Here is an 18,991-nt window from a genome sequence, read left to right as displayed (position 1 = left end):
TACTTCCACAACTCCCGTTTCAGGAGTACTGCTACTCCTTCCCTTGCTCTTGTCCTCTCACTAACCCCTGACTTTACTCCCAAGAAATTCGCAAACCACTCTTCCCCTTTACCCTTGAGCTTCGTTTCACTCAGAACCAAAACATTCAGGTTCCTTTCCTCAAACATACTACCTATCTCTGCTTTTTTCACATCTTGGTTACATCCACACACATTTAGGCACCCCAATCTGAGCCTTCGAGGAGGATGAGCACTCCCCGCGTGACTCCTTCTTCTGTTTCCCATTTTACAAAGTTAAAAAAAATACAAGGGGGGAGGATTTCTGGCCCCCCGCTCCCGTCCCCTCTAGTATATATATATATATATATATATATATATATATATTATATATATACATATATATATATATATATATATATATATATATATATATATATATATATACATATATATATATACATATATATATATATATATATATATATATATATATATATATATATATATATATATATATATATATATATATATATAGATATATATATATATATATATATATATATATATATATATATATATATATATATACATACATATATATATATATATATATATATACATATATATATATATATATATATATATATATATATATATATATATATATATATATATATATATATATATATATATATATATATATATATATATATATATATATATATATATATATATATATATATATATATATATTTGCTTTGTCGCTGTCTCCCGCGTTTGCGAGGTAGCGCAAGGAAACAGACGAAAGAAATGGCCCAACCCACCCCCATACACATGTATATACATACGTCCACACACGCAAAATATACATACCTACACAGCTTTCCATGGTTTACCCCAGACGCTTCACATGCCCCGATTCAATCCACTGACAGCACGTCAACCCCGGTATACCACATCGCTTCAATTCATTCTATTCCTTACCCTCCTTTCACCCTCCTGCATGTTCAGGCCCCGATCACACAAAATCTTTTTCACTCCATCTTTACACCTCCAATTTGGTCTCCCTCTTCTCCTCGTTCCCTTCACCTCCGACACATATATCCTCTTGGTCAATCTTTCCTCACTCATTCTCTCCATGTGCCCAAACCATTTCAAAACACCCTCTTCTGCTCTCTCAACCACGCTCTTTTTATTTCCACACATCTCTCTTACCCTTACGTTACTTACTCGATCAAACCACCTCACTCCACAGATTGTCCTCAAACATCTCATTTCCGGCACATCCATCCTCCTGCGCACAACTCTATCCATAGCCCACGCCTCGCAACCATACAACATTGTTGGAACCACTATTCCTTCAAACATACCCATTTTTGCTTTCCGAGATAATGTTCTCGACTTCCACACATTCTTCAAGGCTCCCAGAATTTTCGCCCCCTCCCCCACCCTATGATCCACTTCCGCTTCCATGTTTCCATCCACTGCCAGATCCACTCCCAGGTATCTAAAACACTTCACTTCCTGCAGTTTTTCTCCATTGAAACTCACCTCCCAATTGACTTGACCCTCAACCCTACTGTACCTAATAACCTTGCTCTTATTCACGTTTACTCTTAACTTTCTTCTTTCACACACTTTACCGAACTCAGTCACCAGCTTCTGCAGTTTCTCACATGAATCAGCCACCAGCGTTGTATCATCAGCGAACAACAACTGACTCACTTCCCAAGCTCTCTCATCCCCAACAGACTTCATACTTGCCCCTCTTTCCAAAACTTTTGCATTCACCTCCCTAACAACCCCATCCATAAACAAATTAAACAACCATATATATATATGAGAGAGTCACTATCACGAGATATTGCGTCTACATCAGGTACAGTGAGAAGACCTTTAACACCACTAGCCGCGCCTACGCCCGACAGAGGATCTTCCACTCTAATCGCTACGTCTTCTGTTCCTACATTTTCATCTCTATTCTTGGGTTTCAGGGGTGAGCGTTCGTTTGTAGCACCGTAGAGACGGATAGCATCGTGCAAGGAGAAGAGGGAGACCAAATTGGAGGTGGAAAGATGGAGTGAAAAAGATTTTGTGTGATCAGGGCCTGAACATGCAGGAGGGTGGAAGGAGGGCAAGGAATAGAGTGAATTGGAGTCATGTGGTATACCGGGGTTGACGTGCTGTCAGTGGATTGAATCAAGGCATGTGAAGCGTCTGGGGTAAACCATGGAAAGCTGTGTAGGTATGTATATTTGCGTGTGTGGACGTATGTATATACATGTGTATGGGGGGGGTTGGGCCATTTCTTTCGTCTGTTTCCTTGCGCTACCTCGCAAACGCGGGAGACAGCGACAAAGTATAAAAAAAAAAAAAAAAAAAAAATATATATATATATATATATATATATATATGTATATATGTATGTATATATATATATATATATATATATATATATATATATATATATATATATATATATATATATATATATATATATATATATATATATATATATATATATATATATATATATATATTATTTTTTATTATTTTTTAATTCATTTTGCTTCGTCGCCGTCTCCCACGTTAGCAAGGTAGCGCGAGGAAACAGACGAAAGAATGGCCCAACCCGCCCACATACACATGCATATACATACACGTCCACACACGCAAATATACATACCTATATATCTCAATGTGCACATATATATACACACACAGACATACATATATACACATGTACATAATTCATACTGTCTGCCTGTATTTGTTCCCATCGCCACCTCGCCACACATGGAATAACAATGTGTGCGAGGTAGCGCTAGGAAAAGACACCAAAGGCCCCATTCGTTCACACTCAGTCTCTAGCTGTCCTAAAATAATGCACCGAAACCACAGCTCCCTTTCCACATCCAGGCCCCACACACCTTTCCATGGTTTACCTTAGACGCTCATTCAAAATCGTTTTCACTCCATCTTTCCACCTCCAATCTGGTCTCCTACTTCTCCTCGTTCCCTCCACCTCTGACACATATATCCTCTTGGTCAACCTTTCCTCATTCATTCTCTCCATGTGGCCAAACCATTTCAAAACACCCTCTTCTCCTCTCTCAACCACACTCTTTTTATTTCCACACATCTCTCTTACCCTTACATTACTTACTCAATCAAACCACCTCACACCACATATTGTCCTCAAACATTTCATTTCCAACACAACTCTATCCATAGCCCTTCAAACATACCCATTTTTGCTTTCCGAGATAATGTTCTCGTCTTCCAAACATTCTTCAAGGCTCCCAGAATTTTCGCCCCCTCCCCACCCTATGATTCCCTTCCGCTTCCATGGTTCCATCCGCTGCCAGATCCACTCCCAGATATCTAAAACACTTTACTTCCTCCAGTTTTTTCTCCATTCAAACTTACCTCCCAATTGACTTGACCCTCAACCCTATTGTACCTAGTAACATTGCTCTTTTTCACATTTACTCTTAACTTTCTTCTTTCACACACTTTACCAAACTCAGTCACCAGCCTCTGCAGTTTCTTACATGAATCAGCCACCAGCGCTGTATCATCAGCGAACAACAACTGACTCACTTCCCAAGCTCTCTCATCCAGAACAGACTGCATACTTGCCCCTCTTTCCAAAACTCTTGCATTCACCTCCTTAACAACTCCATCCATAAACAAATTAAACAACCATGGAGACATCACACACCCCTGCCGCAAACACACATTCACTGAGAACCAATCACTTTCCTCTCTTCCTACACGTACACATGCCTTACATCCTCGATAAAAACTTTTTACTGCTTCTAACAACTTGCCTCCCACACCATATATTCTTAAAATCTTCCACAGAGCATCTCTATCAACTCTATCATATGCCTTCTCCAGATCCATAAATGTTACATACAAATCCACTTGTTTTTCTAAGTATTTCTCACATACATTCTTCAAAGCAAACACCTGATGCACACATCCTCTACCACTTCTGAAACAACACTGCTCTTCCCAAATCTGATGCTCTGTACATGCCTTCACCCTCTCAATCAATACCCTCCCATATAATTTACCAGAAATACTCAAAAAACTTATACCTCAGTTATTTGAGCACTCACTCTTATCTCCTTTGCCTTTGTACAATGGCACTATGCAAGCATTCTGCCAATCCTCAGGCACCTCATCATGAATCATACAAACATTAAATAACCTTACCAACCCATCAACAATACAGTCACCCACTTTTTTAATAAATTCCACTGCAATACCATCCAAACCTGCTGCCTTGCCGGCTTTCATCTTCCGTAAAGCTTTTACTACCTCCTCTCTATTTACCAAATCATTTTCCCTAACCCTATCTCTTTGCACACCACCTCGACCAAAACACCCTATATCTGCCACAATATCATCAAACACATTCAACAAACCTTCAAAATACTCACTCCATCTCCTTCTCACATCACCACTACTTGTTATCACCTCCCCATTAGCCCCCTTCACTGAAGTTCCCATTTGCTCCATTGTCTTACGCACTTTATTTACCTCCTTCCAAGACATCTTTTTATTATCCCTTAAATTTAATGATACTCTCTCACCCCAACTCTCATTTGCCCTCTTTTTCACCTCTTGCATCTTTCTTTTGACCTCCTGGCTCTTTCTTTTATACCTCTCCCACTCATTTGCATTTTTTCCCTGCAAAAATCGTCCAAATGCCTCTCTCTTCTGTTTCACTAATCTTACTTCTTCATCCCACCACTCACTACCTTTTCTAATCAACCCACCTCCCACGCTTCTCATGCCACAAGCATCTTTTGCGCAAGCCATCACTGCTTCCCTAAATACATCCCATTCCTTCCCCACTCCCCTTACCTCCTTTGTTCTCACTTTTTCCGTTCTGTACTCAGTCTCTCCTGGTACTTCCTCACACAAGTCTCCTTCCCAAGCTCACTCACTCTCACCACTCTCTTCACCCCAACATTCTCTCTTCTTTTCTGAAAACCCCCACAAATCTTCACCTTCGCCTCCACAAGATAATGGTCAGCCATCCCTCCAGTTTCATCTCTCAGCATATTAACATCCAAAAGTCTCTCTTTCATGCGTCTATCAATTAACACGTAATCCAATAACACTCTCTGGCCATTTCTCCTACTTACATACGTATACTTATGTATATCTCGTTTTTTAAACCAACCAGGTATTCCAAATCACCAGTCCTTTTTCAGCACATAAATCTACAAGCTCTTCACCATTTCCATTTACAACACTGAACACTCCATGTATACCAGTTTTTCCCTCAACTGCCACATTACTCACCTTTGCATTTAAATCACCCATCACTATAACCCGGTCTTGTACATCAAAACCACTAACACACTCATTCAGCTGCTCCCAAAACACTTGCCTCTCATGATCTTTCTTCTCATGCCCAGGTGCATATGCACCGATAATCAACCATCGCTCTCCATCAACTTTCAGTTTTGCCCATATCAATCTAGAATTTACCTTCTTGCACTCTATCACATACTCCCACAACTCCTGATTCAGGAGTAGTGCTACTCCTTCCCTTGCTCTTGTCCTCTTACTAACCCCTGACTTTACTCCCAAGACATTCCCAAACCACTCTTCCCCTTTACCCTTGAGCTTCGCTTCACTCAGAGCCAAAACATCGGGGTTCCTTTCCTCAAACATACTACCTATCTCACCTTTTTTTTTTTCTCATCTTGGTTACATCCACAATCATTTAGACACCCCAATCTGAGCCTTCGAGGAGGATGAGCACTCCTCGCGTGACTCCTTTTTCTGTTTCCCCTTTTAGAAAGTTAAAATTCAAGGAGGGGAGGGTTTCTGGCCCCCCGCTCCCGTCCCATTTAGTTGCCTTCTACGACACATGAGAATATATATATATATATATATATATATATATATATATATATATATATATATATATATATATATATATATATATATATATATATATATATATATATATATATATATATATATATATGTATATATATATATATATACATATATATATATATATATATATATATATATATATATATATATATATATATATATATATATATATATATATATATATGAATATATATATATATATATATATATATATATATATATATATATATATATATATATATATATATATATATATATATATATATATATATATATGTATATATATATATATATATATATATATATATAAGGGGAGTGGGGGAGGAATGGGATGTATTTAGGGAATCAGTGATGGATTGCGCAAAAGATGCTTGTGGCATGAGAAGAGTGGGAGGTGGGCTGTTTAGAAAGGGTAGTGAGTGGTGGGATGAAGAAGTAAGAGTATTAGTGAAAGAGAAGAGAGAGGCATTTGGACGATTTTTGCAGGGAAAAAATGCAATTGAGTGGGAGAAGTATAAAAGAAAGAGACAGGAGGTCAAGAGAAAGGTGCAAGAGGTGAAAAAAAGGGCAAATGAGAGTTGGGGTGAGAGAGTATCATTAAATTTTAGGGAGAATAAAAAGATGTTCTGGAAGGAGGTAAATAGGGTGCGTAAGACAAGGGAGCAAATGGGAACTTCAGTGAAAGGCGTAAATGGGGAGGTGATAACAAGTAGCGGTGATGTGAGAAGGAGATGGAATGAGTATTTTGAAGGTTTGTTGAATGTGTCTGATGACAGAGTGGCAGATATAGGGTGTTTTGGTCGAGGTGGTGTGCAAAGTGAGAGGGTTAGGGAAAATGATTTGGTAAACAGAGAAGAGGTAGTAAAAGCTTTGCGGAAGATGAAAGCCGGCAAGGCAGCAGGTTTGGATGGTATTGCAGTGGAATTTATTAAAAAAGGGGGTGACTGTATTGTTGACTGGTTGGTAAGGTTATTTAATGTATGTATGACTCATGGTGAGGTGCCTGAGGATTGGCGGAATGCGTGCATAGTGCCATTGTACAAAGGCAAAGGGGATAAGAGTGAGTGCTCAAATTACAGAGGTATAAGTTTGTTGAGTATTCCTGGTAAATTATATGGGAGGGTATTGATTGAGAGGGTGAAGGCATGTACAGAGCATCAGATTGGGGAAGAGCAGTGCGGTTTCAGAAGTGGTAGAGGATGTGTGGATCAGGTGTTTGCTTTGAAGAATGTATGTGAGAAATACTTAGAAAAGCAAATGGATTTGTATGTAGCATTTATGGATCTGGAGAAGGCATATGATAGAGTTGATAGAGATGCTCTGTGGAAGGTATTAAGAATATATGGTGTGGGAGGCAAGTTGTTAGAAGCAGTGAAAAGTTTTTATCGAGGATGTAAGGCATGTGTACGTGTAGGAAGAGAGGAAAGTGATTGGTTCTCAGTGAATGTAGGTTTGCGGCAGGGGTGTGTGATGTCTCCATGGTTGTTTAATTTGTTTATGGATGGGGTTGTTAGGGAGGTAAATGCAAGAGTCCTGGAAAGAGGGGCAAGTATGAAGTCTGTTGGGGATGAGAGAGCTTGGGAAGTGAGTCAGTTGTTGTTCGCTGATGATACAGCACTGGTGGCTGATTCATGTGAGAAACTGCAGAAGCTGGTGACTGAGTTTGGTAAAGTGTGTGGAAGAAGAAAGTTAAGAGTAAATGGGAATAAGAGCAAGGTTATTAGGTACAGTAGGGGTGAGGGTCAAGTCAATTGGGAGGTGAGTTTGAATGGAGAAAAACTGGAGGAAGTGAAGTGTTTTAGATATCTGGGAGTGGATCTGTCAGCGGATGGAACCATGGAAGCGGAAGTGGATCATAGGGTGGGGGAGGGGGCGAAAATTTTGGGAGCCTTGAAGAATGTGTGGAAGTCGAGAACATTATCTCGGAAAGCAAAAATGGGTATGTTTGAAGGAATAGTGGTTCCAACAATGTTGTATGGTTGCGAGGCGTGGGCTATGGATAGAGATGTGCGCAGGAGGATGGATGTGCTGGAAATGAGATGTTTGAATACAATGTGTGGTGTGAGGTGGTTTGATCGAGTAAGTAACGTAAGGGTAAGAGAGATGTGTGGAAATAAAAAGAGCGTGGTTGAGAGAGCAGAAGAGGGTGTTTTGAAATGGTTTGGGCACATGGAGAGAATGAGTGAGGAAAGATTGACCAAGAGGATATATGTGTCGGAGGTGGAGGGAACGAGGAGAAGAGGGAGACCAAATTGGAGGTGGAAAGATGGAGTGAAAAAGATTTTGTGTGATCGGGGCCTGAACATGCAGGAGGGTGAAAGGAGGGCAAGGAATAGAGTGAATTGGAGCCATGTGGTATACAGGGGTTGACGTGCTGTCAGTGGATTGAATCAAGGCATGTGAAGCGTCTGGGGTAAACCATGGAAAGCTGTGTAGGTATGTATATTTGCGTGTGTGGACGTGTGTATGTACATGTATATGGGGGGGGGGGGGTTGGGCCATTTCTTTCGTCTGTTTCCTTGCGCTACCTCGCAAACGCGGGAGACAGCGACAAAGTATAAAAAAAAAAAAGAAAAAAAAAAAATATATATATATATATATATATATATATATATATATATATATATATATATATGTATATATATATATATATATATATATATATATATATATATATATATATATATATATATATATATATATATATATATATATATATATATATATATATATATATATATATATATATATATATATATATATATATATATATATATATATATATATTCATATATATATATATATATATATATATATATATATATATATATATATATATATATATATATATATATATATATATATATATATATATATATATTCATATATATATATATATATATATATATATATATATATATATATATATATATATATATATTTTCTTTCTTTCAAACTATTCGCCATTTCCCGCGTTAGCGAGGTAGCGTTAAGAACAGAGAACTGGGCCTTTAAGGGAATATCCTCACCTGGCCCCCTTCTCTATTCCTTCTTTTGGAAAATTAAAAAAAAAAAAAAATAATAAGAGGGGAGGATTTCCAGCCCCCCGCTCCCTCCCCTTTTAGTCGCCTTCTACGACACGCAGGGAATACGTGGGAAGTATTCTTTCTCCCCTATCCCCAGGGATATTCATATACATATATATATATATATATATATATATATATATATTCATATATATATATATATATATATATATATATATATATATATGTATATATATATATATATATATATATATATATATATATATGTACAGAGCATCAGATTGGGGAAGAGCAGTGCGGTTTCAGAAGTGGTAGAGGATGTGTGGATCAGGTGTTTGCTTTGAAGAATGTATGTGAGAAATACTTAGAAAAGCAAATGGATTTGTATGTAGCATTTATGGATCTGGAGAAGGCATATGATAGAGTTGATAGAGATGCTCTGTGGAAGGTATTAAGAATATATGGTGTGGGAGGCAAGTTGTTAGAAGCAGTGAAAAGTTTTTATCGAGGATGTAAGGCATGTGTACGTGTAGGAAGAGAGGAAAGTGATTGGTTCTCAGTGAATGTAGGTTTGCGGCAGGGGTGTGTGATGTCTCCATGGTTGTTTAATTTGTTTATGGATGGGGTTGTTAGGGAGGTAAATGCAAGAGTCCTGGAAAGAGGGGCAAGTATGAAGTCTGTTCGGGATGAGAGAGCTTGGGAAGTGAGTCAGTTGTTGTTCGCTGATGATACAGCGCTGGTGGCTGATTCATGTGAGAAACTGCAGAAGCTGGTGACTGAGTTTGGTAAAGTGTGTGGAAGAAGAAAGTTAAGAGTAAATGTGAATAAGAGCAAGGTTATTAGGTACAGTAGGGGTGAGGGTCAAGTCAATTGGGAGGTGAGTTTGAATGGAGAAAAACTGGAGGAAGTGAAGTGTTTTAGATATCTGGGAGTGGATCTGTCAGCGGATGGAACCATGGAAGCGGAAGTGGATCATAGGGTGGGGGAGGGGGCGAAAATTTTGGGAGCCTTGAAAAATGTGTGGAAGTCGAGAACATTATCTCGGAAAGCAAAAATGGGTATGTTTGAAGGAATAGTGGTTCCAACAATGTTGTATGGTTGCGAGGCGTGGGCTATGGATAGAGATGTGCGCAGGAGGATGGATGTGCTGGAAATGAGATGTTTGAGGACAATGTGTGGTGTGAGGTGGTTTGAGCGAGTGAGTAACGTAAGGGTAAGAGAGATGTGTGGAAATAAAAAGAGCGTGGTTGAGAGAGCAGAAGAGGGTGTTTTGAAATGGTTTGGGCACATGGAGAGAATGAGTGAGGAAAGATTGACCAAGAGGATATATGTGTCGGAGGTGGAGGGAACGAGGAGAAGAGGGAGACCAAATTGGAGGTGGAAAGATGGAGTGAAAAAGATTTTGTGTGATCGGGGCCTGAACATGCAGGAGGGTGAAAGGAGGGCAAGGAATAGAGTGAATTGGAGCGATGTGGTATACAGGGGTTGACGTGCTGTCAGTGGATTGAATCAAGGCATGTGAAGCGTCTGGGGTAAACCATGGAAAGCTGTGTAGGTATGTATATTTGCGTGTGTGGACGTATGTATATACATGGGTATGGGGGGGGTTGGGCCATTTCTTTCGTCTGTTTCCTTGCGCTACCTCGCAAACGCGGGAGACAGCGACAAAGTATAATAAAATAATATTATATATATATATATATATATATATATATATATATATATATATATATATATATATATATATATATATATATATATATATATATATATATATATATATATATATATATAAGGTGCAAGAGTTGAAAAAAAGGGCAAATGAGAGTTGGGGTGAGAGAGTATCATTAAATTTTAGGGAGAATAAAAAGATGTTCTGGAAGGAGGTAAATAAAGTGCGTAAGACAAGGGAGCAAATGGGAACTTCAGTGAAGGGCGCAAATTAGGAGGTGATAACAAGTAGTGGTGATGTCAGAAGTAGATGGAGTGAGTATTTTGAAGGTTTGTTGAATGTGTTTGATGATAGAGTGGCAGATATAGGGTGTTTTGGTCGAGGTGGTGTGCAAAGTGAGAGGGTTAGGGAAAATGATTTGGTGAACAGAGAAGAGGTAGTAAAAGCTATATATATATATATATATATATATATATATATATATATATATAGCTATATATATATATATATATATATATATATATATATATATATATATATATATATATATATATATATATATATAAGCTATATATATATATATATATATATATATATATATATATATATATATATATATATATATATATATATATATATATATATATATATATATATATATATATATATATATATATATATATATATATATATATATATATATATATATATATATATATATATATATATATATATATATATATATATATATATATATATATATATATATATATATATATATATATATATATATATATATATATATATATATATATATATATATATATATCCTCGATAAAAACTTTTCACTGCTTCTAACAACTTGCCTCCCACACCATATATTCTTAATACCTTCCACAGAGCATCTCTATCAACTCTATCATATGCCTTCTCCATATGTAAGTGTAGGAAGAGAGGAAAGTGATTGGTTCTCAGTGAATGTAGGTTTGCGGCAGGGGTGTGTGATGTCTCCATGGTTGTTTAATTTGTTTATGGATGGGGTTGTTAGGGAGGTAAATGCAAGAGTCTTGGAAAGAGGGGCAAGTATGAAGTCTGTTGGGGATGAGAGAGCTTGGGAAGTGAGTCAGTTGTTGTTCGCTGATGATACAGCGCTGGTGGCGGATTCATGTGAGAAACTGCAGAAGCTGGTGACGGAGTTTGGTAAAGTGTGTGGAAGAAGAAAGTTAAGAGTAAATGTGAATAAGAGCAAGGTTATTAGGTACAGTAGGGTTGAGGGTCAAGTCAATTGGGAGGTGAGTTTGAATGGTGAAAAACTGGAGGAAGTGAAGTGTTTTAGATATCTGGGAGTGGATCTGTCAGCGGATGGAACCATGGAAGCGGAAGTGGATCATAGGGTGGGGGAGGGGGCGAAAATTTTGGGAGCCTTGAAAAATGTGTGGAAGTCGAGAACATTATCCCGGAAAGCAAAAATGGGTATGTTTGAAGGAATAGTAGTTCCAACAATGTTGTATGGTTGCGAGGCGTGGGCTATGGATAGAGTTGTGCGCAGGAGGATGGATGTGCTGGAAATGAGATGTTTGAGGACAATGTGTGGTGTGAGGTGGTTTGATCGAGTAAGTAACGTAAGGGTAAGAGAGATGTGTGGAAATAAAAAGAGCGTGGTTGAGAGAGCAGAAGAGGGTGTTTTGAAATGGTTTGGGCACATGGAGAGAATGAGTGAGGAAAGATTGACCAAGAGGATATATGTGTCGGAGGTGGAGGGAACGAGGAGAAGAGGGAGACCAAATTTTAGGTGGAAAGATGGAGTGAAAAGGATTTTGTGTGATCGGGGCCTGAGCATGCAGGAGGGTGAAAGGAGGGCAAGGAATAGAGTGAATTGGAGCGATGTGGTATACAGGGGTTGACGTCCTGTCAGTGGATTGAATCAAGGCATGTAAAGCGTCCGGGGTAAACCATGGAAAGCTGTGTAGGTATGTATATTTCCGTGTGTGGACGTGTGTATGTACATGTGTATGGGGGGGGGTTGGGCCATTTCTTTTCGTCTGCTTCCTTGCGCTACCTCGCAAACGCGGGAGACAGCGACAAAGTATAAAAAAAAAAAAAAAAATATATATATATATATATATATATATATATATATATATATATATATATATATATATTTATATATATATATATATATATATATGAAAATATATATATATATATATATATATATATATATATATATATATATATATATATATATATATATATATATATATATATATATATATAGTAATTGGTATATATGGGGTGTTCAGTGTTGTAAATGGAAATGGTGAAGAGCTTGTTGATTTATGTGCTGAAAAAGGACTGATGATTGGGAATACCTGGTTTAAAAAGCGAGATATACATAAGTATACTTATGTAAGTAGGAGAGATGGCCAGAGAGCATTATTGGATTACGTGTTAATTGACAGGCGTGCGAAAGAGAGACTTTTGGATGTTAATGTGCTGAGAGGTGCAACTGGAGGGATGTCTGATCATTGTCTTGTGGAGGCTAAGGTGAAGATTTGTATGGGTTTTCAGAAAAGAAGAGTGAATGTTGGGGTGAAGAGGATGGTGAGAGTAAGTGAGCTTGAGAAGGAGACCTGTGTGAGGAAGTACCAGGAGAGACTGAGTACAGAATGGAAAAAGGTGAGAACAATGGAAGTAAGGGGAGTGGGGGAGGAATGGGATGTATTTAGGGAATCAGTGATGGATTGCGCAAAAGATGCTTGTGGCATGAGAAGAGTGGGAGGTGGGTTGATTAGAAAGGGTAGTGAGTGGTGGGATGAAGAAGTAAGAGTATTAGTGAAAGAGAAGAGAGAGGCATTTGGACGATTTTTGCAGGGAAAAAATGAAATTGAGTGGGAGATGTATAAAAGAAAGAGACAGGAGGTCAAGAGAAAGGTGCAAGAGGTGAAGAAAAGGGCAAATGAGAGTTGGGGTGAGAGAGTATCATTAAATTTTAGGGAGAATAAAAAGATGTTCTGGAAGGAGGTAAATAAAGTGCGTAAGACAAGGGAGCAAATGGGAACTTCAGTGAAGGGCGCAAATGGGGAGGTGAAAACAAGTATTGGTGATGTGAGAAGGAGATGGAGTGAGTATTTTGAAGGTTTGTTGAATGTGTTTGATGATAGAGTGGCAGATATAGGGTGTTTTGGTCGAGGTGGTGTGCAAAGTGAGAGGGTTAGGGAAAATGATTTGGTAAACAGAGAAGGGGTTTTGAAAGCTTTGCGGAAGATGAAAGCCGGCAAGGCAGCAGGTTTGGATGGTATTGCAGTGGAATTTATTAAAAAAGGGGGTGACTGTATTGTTGACTGGTTGGTAAGGTTATTTAATGTATGTATGACTCATGGTGAGGTGCCTGAGGATTGGCGGAATGCGTGCATAGTGCCATTGTACAAAGGCAAAGGGGATAAGAGTGAGTGCTCAAATTACAGAGGTATAAATTTGTTGAGTATTCCTGGTAAATTATATGGGAGGGTATTGATTGAGAGGGTGAAGGTATTTACAGAGCATCAGATTGGGGAAGAGCAGTGTTGTTTCAGAAGTGGTAGAGGATGTGTGGATCAGGTGTTTGCTTTGAAGAATGTATGTGAGAAATACTTAGAAAAGCAAATGGATTTGTATGTAGCATTTATGGATCTGGAGAAGGCATATGATAGAGTTGATAGAGATGCTCTGTGGAAGGTATTAAGAATATATGGTGTGGGAGGAAAGTTGTTAGAAGCAGTGAAAAGTTTTTATCGAGGATGTAAGGCATGTGTACGTGTAGGAAGAGAGGAAAGTGATTGGTTCTCAGTGAATGTAGGTTTGCGGCAGGGGTGTGTGATGTCTCCATGGTTGTTTAATTTGTTTATGGATGAGGTTGTTAGGGAGGTAAATGCAAGAGTTTTGGAAAGAGGGGCAAGTATGAAGTCTGTTGGGGATGAGAGAGCTTGGGAAGTGAGTCAGTTGTTGTTCGCTGATGATACAGCGCTGGTGGCTGATTCATGTGAGAAACTGCAGAAGCTGGTGACTGAGTTTGGTAAAGTGTGTGGAAGAAGAAAGTTAAGAGTAAATGTGAATAAGAGCAAGGTTATTAGGTACAGTAGGGTTGAGGGTCAAGTCAATTGGGAGGTGAGTTTGAATGGAGAAAAACTGGAGGAAGTGAAGTGTTTTAGATATCTGGGAGTGGATCTGGCAGCGGATGGAACCATGGAAGCGGAAGTGGATCATAGGGTGGGGGAGGGGGCGAAAATTCTGGGGGCCTTGAAGAATGTGTGGAAGTCGAGAGCATTATCTCGGAAAGCAAAAATGGGTATGTTTGAAGGATTAGTGGTTCCAACAATGTTGTATGGTTGCGAGGCGTGGGCTATGGATAGAGTTGTGCGCAGGAGGATGGATGTGCTGGAAATGAGATGTTTGAGTACAATGTGTGGTGTGAGGTGGTTTGATCGAGTGAGTAACGTAAGGGTAAGAGAGATGTGTGGAAATAAAAAGAGCGTGGTTGAGAGAGCAGAAGAGGGTGTTTTGAAGTGGTTTGGACACATGGAGAGAATGAGTGAGGAAAGATTGACCAAGAGGATATATGTGTCGGAGGTGGAGGGAACGAGGAGAAGAGGGAGACCAAATTGGAGGTGGAAAGATGGAGTGAAAAAGATTTTGTGTGATCGGGGCCTGAACATGCAGGAGGGTGAAAGGAGGGCAAGGAATAGAGTGAATTGGATCGATGTGGTATACCGGGGTTGACGTGCTGTCAGTGGATTGAATCAAGGCATGTGAAGCGTCTGGGGTAAACCATGGAAAGCTGTATAGGTATGTATATTTGCGTGTGTGGACGTATGTATATACATGGGTATGGGGGGGGTTGGGCCATTTCTTTCGTCTGTTTCCTTGCGCTACCTCGCAAACGCGGGAGACAGCGACAAAGTATAATAAAATAATATTATATATATATATATATATATATATATATATATAAGGTGCAAGAGTTGAAAAAAAATGCAAATGAGAGTTGGGGTGAGAGAGTATCATTAAATTTTAGGGAGAATAAAAAGATGTTCTGGAAGGAGGTAAATAAAGTGCGTAAGACAAGGGAGCAAATGGGAACTTCAGTGAAGGGCGCAAATTGGGAGGTGATAACAAGTAGTGGTGATGTCAGAAGGAGATGGAGTGAGTATTTTGAAGGTTTGTTGAATGTGTTTGATGATAGAGTGGCAGATATAGGGTGTTTTGGTCGAGGTGGTGTGCAAAGTGAGAGGGTTAGGGAAAATGATTTGGTAAACAGAGAAGAGGTAGTAAAAGCTTTGCGGAAGATGAAAGCCGGCAAGGCAGCAGGTTTGGATGGTATTGCAGTGGAATTTATTAAAAAAGGGGGTGACTGTATTGTTGACTGGTTGGTAAGGTTATTTAATGTATGTATGACTCATGGTGAGGTGCCTGAGGATTGGCGGAATGCGTGCATAGTGCCATTGTACAAAGGCAAAGGGGATAAGAGTGAGTGCTCAAATTACTGAGGTATAAGTTTGTTGAGCATTCCTGGTAAATTATATGGGAGGATATTGATTGAGAGGGTGAAGGTATGTACAGAGCATCAGATTGGGGAAGAGCAGTGTGGTTTCAGAAGTGGTAGAGGATGTGTGGATCAGGTGTTTGCTTTGAAGAATGTATGTGAGAAATACTTAGAAAAGCAAATGGATTTGTATGTAGCATTTATGGATCTGGAGAAGGCATATGATAGAGTTGATAGAGATGCTCTGTGGAAGGTATTAAGAATATAGGGTGTGGGAGGCAAGTTGTTAGAAAAAGTGAAAAGTTTTTATCGAGGATGTAAGGCATGTGTACGTGTAGGAAGAGAGGAAAGTGATTGGTTCTCAGTGAATATAGGTTTGCGGCAGGGGTGTGTGATGTCTCCATGTTTGTTTAATTTGCTTATGGATGGGGTGGTTAGGGAGGTGAATGCAAGAGTTTTGGAAAGAGGGGCAAGTATGAAGTCTGTTGGGGATGAGAGAGCTTGGGAAGTGAGTCAGTTGTTGTTCGCTGATGATACAGCGCTGGTGGCTGATTCATGTGAGAAACTGCAGAAGCTGGTGACTGAGTTTGGTAAAGTGTGTGAAAGAAGAAAGTTAAGAGTAAATGTGAATAAGAGCAAGGTTATTATGCACAGTAGGGTTGAGGGTCAAGTCAATTGGGAGGTGAGTTTGAATGGAGAAAAACTGCAGGAAGTGAAGTGTTTTAGATATCTGGGAGTGGATCTGGCAGCGGATGGAACCATGGAAGCGGAAGTGGATCAAAGGGTGGGGGAGGGGGCGAAAATTCTGGGAGCCTTGAAGAATGTGTGGAAGTCGAGAACATTATCTCGGAAAGCAAAAATGGGTATATTTGAAGGAATAGTGGTTCCAACAATGTTGTATGGTTGCGAGGCGTGGGCTATGGATAGAGTTGTGCGCAGGAGGATGGATGTGCTGGAAATGAGATGTTTGAGGACAATGTGTGGTGTGAGGTGGTTTGATCGAGTAATTAACGTAAGGGTAAGAGAGATGTGTGGAAATAAAAAGAGCGTGGTTGAGAGAGCAGAAGAGGGTGTTTTGAAATGGTTTGGGCACATGGAGAGAATGAGTGAGGAAAGATTGACCAAGAGGATATATGTGTCGGAGGTGGAGGGAACGAGGAGAAGAGGGAGACCAAATTGTAGGTGGAAAGATGGAGTGAAAAAGATTTTGTGTGATCGGGGCCTGAACATGCAGGAGGGTGAAAGGAGGGCAAGGAATAGAGTGAATTGGATCGATGTGGTATACCGGGGTTGACGTGCTGTCAGTGGATTGAATCAAGGTATGTAAAGCGTCTGGGGTAAACCATGGAAAGCTGTGTAGGTATGTATATTTGCGTGTGTGGACGTATGTATATACATGTGTATGGGGGTGGGTTGGGCCATTTCTTTCGTCTTTTTCCTTGCGCTACCTCGCAAACGCGGGAGACAGCGACAAAGCAAAAAAAAAAAAAAAAAAAAAATATATATATATATATATATATATATATATATATATATATATATATATATATATATATATATATATATATATATATATATATATTCATATATATATATATATATATATATATATATATATATATATATATATATATATATATATATATATATATATATATATATATATATATATATATATTGGAAAAGATCACAGTTGAGCTCGTGATTAAGCATATTCCTATGAGTCCACGGAGAAATGAAACGCGGTAAGTTCCCAAGTGCACTTTCGAGTGATAATCACATCATCAGTGGAGATATAAGAAACAAATATAACAGCCGATAGATGTACAACGAAGAGACGTAGCTAGGACGCCATTTGGTAAAGAAGTTACTACCCGAATGGACGTCGGGTGCGTTCAAGTCTAGCAACATGTGTATCATGAATTTGTTATTTGAACAAGAAAGGGAACTGTTTAGAAATCTTATCTACAATAAAGCTGTCTAATTTGTAAAGACCTTCCCTAATATTGATGTTACAATTCCTTGTGTATTTGTTAATAGAAATTCAATGGTATTTCTCATGGTGCAAGAGTTACAGTTAATAACAGAGATGACATTACTCCAGTCAGTACAATGATCATGATTTCTAACATGATGAACCAAAGTATTTGATTCATGTCCTTATACTATATCTATGTTGCTTAAGTCTAACAGAAAGATCCTTACCAGTCTGCCTAATATAAAACTTGTCACAATTTCTACATGGTACTCTATAGATGCATCCTTTAGAACTTTTTGGTGGCTTTCTGATTAACATATCATTTATAGTATTGTTGTCGCTGAAGGCAGCATTTACACTAAAGGATTCAAGTAACATAGGATGTAGCATAGAATTATTGATAAAAGGGTTAACTAAAAAGTTCTTGGTGTCAAAGGGGGGTTTTAGTATAACTCTACAAAATGACTTCTTGGCAAATTAAGGGAATTATCAATGAAAAATCTAGGATACTTTAACTTGGATACAATTGAATATATCTTCTCAAATTCATTATCAATGAACTCTGGACTGCAAACACCTAATGCCTTAAGGAACATAGGTTGGAATGGTGATAATCTAACTCTTGTCATGTTGAGCTGAGTGATAATGGATATATGAGCATGTATTGGTAGGTTTTATGTAAATGTTAAACTTAAACTTGCTTCCATCCCTATGGATCATGCAATCTAAAAATGATACATACCATTATTTTCAACTTCTACTTATGAAATGTATTAAATTGTTAACTAAAGGGATATTGTTCGTAAATTTTCATTTGTTGGCCAAACACAAAGAACGTCATCTACT

This window comes from Panulirus ornatus, chromosome 16 (genome assembly GCF_036320965.1).
Source record: "Panulirus ornatus isolate Po-2019 chromosome 16, ASM3632096v1, whole genome shotgun sequence".
Classification (NCBI taxonomy): Eukaryota; Metazoa; Arthropoda; class Malacostraca; order Decapoda; family Palinuridae; genus Panulirus; species Panulirus ornatus.
Note: the sequence above shows the minus strand (reverse complement) of the source record.